This window comes from Pteropus medius, unplaced genomic scaffold (assembly GCF_902729225.1).
Source record: "Pteropus medius unplaced genomic scaffold, Ma_sr-lr_union100, whole genome shotgun sequence".
NCBI lineage: Eukaryota > Metazoa > Chordata > Mammalia > Chiroptera > Pteropodidae > Pteropus > Pteropus medius.
In genome coordinates, this window is record NW_024349122.1 from 147,616 (window position 1) to 151,877 (window position 4,262).

The following is a 4,262-nucleotide window of genomic DNA, read 5'->3' on the forward strand; positions in this document are numbered from 1 at the left end:
CCATAAGCCCCTTGTCAATCCTCTAGGAGCTGAATATATTTCCTATTTTGCTCCTCACTTGTCTTTTATTTTGGATCTTTCTTTTTCTGAACCTTTTCCCCTCTGACTTGAAAGTACAGTAGGAGAAGGGAGCATGATTGCACACACTGGGCCTGGATTCTCATAAGGCAACTGCTCTCTGAGATCTGTCTGTTCCTTTTCTGAGGAGGGCTTTTGGTTATTTCTCTCCTGTCATATTTTTCAGAATCCCACTCTCATCAGAGTTCTTGAAGGCAACAAACAAAGAAAAAACAAACAAACAAAAACCAAAAACTAAAATACTCTATTAGGAGATCCATTGATTTTATTTCTATAGTTCCCACTTTCTGCTTAGTTCTTCTGAGTCTTTAATTCCATCTGCTCTTTGGTTGTGTTCACATGTCGTTGCTCAAATAATCACTTTCAGTGTTTTTATCACATTGTTCTCCTGCTGAGGAAATTTTAAGTGTGCGGGATTTGCTGAACTCAAGAAAATTCTTAGGCCTCAAACATCACCATGCATCTACCACAGAGCTTGACATTCCTAAGAATTGAATAGTGTCTCTTGAAGGTCCCAATTAACAATGCAAATGATTCCTGGAATAAATCCCACATGAATTTATGAGCATCCATAGTTTGCATCAGAATTACTTGAGGATCTTGTTACAATGCATATTTCTGGGAACTATCCTAAGAAGCTAGCCGCATTTTAAAAAAATAAGCTCCTAAATAGTGCACACAAAAATTTGAAAGCTATTGTTATAAGATTCTCAGGCAGGAAAGAACCATGATCAGATTTTTAAAGAAAGAAATGTGTGATGACAACGTGGAGGTTTTCTGGCTTGGGCTAAAGATTCAGAAGGAAAAGCGACTGCTGTAGCAAAAGGCCACCTGTGGGAAATCAATACAAGTTTCAGCTTTTAGATGTTAGGAAAGAAGTTGGAAGTCTGGGATAAATGGCTACAGTTTCTGAAACTCTACCTCAGCCCTATGCCCTAGAAGTTGCTATACTTTATTTAAAAAATATTTTAGAGGGTTTTTCATTCACCCTCATCTGTCACAAGGGAAAGAGCTCACTTCTCTCATTTAAACCAGAGCTTAGAGGTATAATGTCACATTTGTGTGAAGAAGGATTGCACTATTGAAGCTGTAGATCCAAATAGTAGTGCCCAAAGTCTAGTCCTTTGATAAACTGCATCCAGACCACCTGAAATGCTGGTTAAAATGCATGTTCCTGGGCCTCACCTCAGACCCGGTTAAAAAGCAGATTCCTTGGCCTCATCTCAGACCTACTGAATCACAGTGGGAGCCCTCAAATCTGAATTATAACCGGCTTTCCAGGTGAGACTGATATATAAAAAAGTTTGAAAAGCAGTGTTCTACAATATTTGTATCTTTGCTCTTACTGGGAAATTCTTCACATCCATCTACACCCATGGAAATCTTGGTTATCCCTGTAGTCCCAGCCTTCCGTGATACACTTGCCCCAACCCCAACAAATGTGACCTCTTCTGTTACTGTGGAGATGAGAAATATGGGGAGACATCATGGATGGAGTGCAGAGGAGACTAGGGGAGCACTGAGATGCAGCAGCTTGACTGGAGGTGGTTGGAAGAAACCAAGGTTTGTATACTAAGAACTTGTGCACTTGAGTTGAGGTTGCAAAAAGGCAAGAAGCCCAAGGCAAACCAACAAAAAAAATTACCCAAGGCCAGATATCTGACTGGGCTCAGCAGTGAATTCCACCCTCATAGTAATCTCATTTGGGGATGAGGATTGGAAGTCATGTCAGGGCAGGTGTCTGGAGTGGGAAAAGAGATCAAATGCCTGTCCACGTGACAACTGCACATGAGGAGAAGATGATGGGTCAGATTGGATTCTCCTTATCCTCTATCTTTGCCTATGAAAGCTCTTTCCCATCTTAAGCATCACAGTGCCTTGCCCAGGCTGCTTGGGAGGCTCCACTCTGATGGTAACCACTGACCCCCTGATGCTCTCCATGAGGATGCACCTTCCTGGGCTCTTTTGCTGAAATCCTTAGTGGCCCTGGAATAGAAAATACTAAGGAGTTGTCCGCATTCCATGGGAGGCCTAGGATATAGCAAGGTCCAGGGCAAATTGAGGTCTGGGGACCTCCTGCATCATCTCAAGCTGCTATATCAAAATTCCAAAGACTGGGTGGCTTTAACATTTATTTTCTCACAGTTATGGAAGCTAGAAGTCTAAGCCCAGTGTGCCTGCATGGTTAGGCTCTGGTGAAGATTCTCTTCTTGACTCGTACACATTTGCTTTTTCCTCACATGGCCTTTCCTCTGAGCATATGTGGAGAGAGAGAGATCAATCTCTCCCTCTTCCTCTTTTTAGAAGGCCACTAATACTATAGAATTAGAGCATGCCCCATGACCTCATTCGACTGTAATTAGCTCCTAAAGGCCCTGTCTCCAAATACAATCACACTGGGGTTAGTGCTTCAATATATGGATTTGGGGAGATGAACTAAATCTATAGCACTCATTATCACCTGTATGCTTGTTTGAAAGGGCCCATTCCACATCTCCTCAATGAAAATTTTTGACAGAGTAGAGCCAGAGAATCTGCAATCAATTCAGAAAATTCTAATGAACATTGATGTTTAAGAACCACTATTTTAAAGGAGACATTGTATTCAGTTCATATAATCTCAACATTTTTGAAGCTGGTTTAATTTTCACCCCCACATTATCACTTGATGGGTAGAATAGTCTCCATTTTTAATTTCTCTTGGCTGAAATAAGACTTTTTTATTCATGTGTCCTAAACTAGTAGTTCTCAAATTTTAGTGTGCATAGGTAGCAACTGAAGATCTTGTTAAAATTCGGATTCTGATTCACTAGGTCTGGGGTGGAGCCTGTCATTCTACATTTCTAACAAGCTTCCAAGTAATGCTGTTGCTGCTGATTCGTGGACCACAACTTATTTTTTATTTAGTAAAAAAATACAAGGCGACCCTTGATTGACCTCACAGATTGCAAGGACCTTGTCGGCTTACAATCTCTTATTTATTTTTTTAAATTTTTATTTTTGTACGCCTACAGCACCTGGTCTTCCTAGGTGGTCTCCCATCCAAGTACTAACCAGGCTCGACCCTGCTTAGCTTCTGAGATCAGACTGGATCGGGCTTTTTCAGGGTAGCATGGCCACAGATTCATGGACCACAACTTTGAGTAGCAAGATCCTAAACCATTTTGCCAAGTTTTAAAGATGTACCCCTAATTCAGGGATAACAAATTAAAATGCCTTCACTGGCCAGACCAGTAAGGAACTGTAAATGTGTGAAACTACCAGATGTGATATAAATAAGGTGTGATAGAACCTGTAGGCATTTAAATACACATTGGTAAAATACACTGGGCTGGCCAAATAGCTTATTGCTTCCACGTGAAGCAACTGATTTGCAGCCCCTTTGCTAGTACAACTGTTTTAAGCTTTGTCAATAAGTATTTATTTCCCCATATACCCACCTTATGGATTTTCAGATTTCAACCCTTTCACTCTTCCTCTCCCTACTTGAGCACTGCATGAGTTGCTTTGTAAGCATTTGTAGAGGTGATTATTATTGTAAGATGCGTGTCCTATATAAACAACCAGGTTGTAACTCTTCAAGGGCAGGGACTGGGCCTTATTTATTTTGTCTCCTCTCAATAATGTTTAGTTCATTGTTCAGCTCACAGTGGGCACTTGGTCACTGATTACTAATTGACTTGCTGTCAGGACCAGGACAATACTCCAGAAAACAAGCGAGTTCACTAGGATAGCTGAGATTTGGAGAAAAAGACCATATCCTATGTGATCAGCATACGGTTCCTCCTAGTTGGAAGAAGGCAAACCAGAATTTTTTAATGAAAAATTGACTTTTTCCAATATTAGTACACAGACTGGCTTGTTCAACTGCTACTGTTTTGAATTTAGCAGGATGTTTTGAGTTTGTAGCTTCTGGACTTAACCTGATCTGCTATTTTTGTGCTTTTCATTAAATGGATTATTGATATGTAAATACACGAGTTGCTCTGAAAATTTGCCCTAATTTTCTTGTGAACTTTCTTTCTACAGCTTGTGGAAAGGTATTATATTACTTCCCCACATTCAAGAATATTTTAAGTACTTGCAGCTAAATTGTGCTAAACCAATTGTCAAAACTTGGGAGTGTACCATAAAAGAAAATTGATACAGTTAAAATCAACCATTTGCAATGTCTACTGTTTATT

General features: G+C 40.1%; 1 pseudogene; it reads right to left on the reverse strand.

The window, feature by feature from the left end:
* Positions 1 to 3,083: 3,083 nt before the first annotated feature.
* LOC120616876 (uncharacterized) lies at positions 3,084 to 3,202 on the reverse strand (annotated as a pseudogene).
* Between the last annotated feature and the right edge of the window lie 1,060 nt (positions 3,203 to 4,262).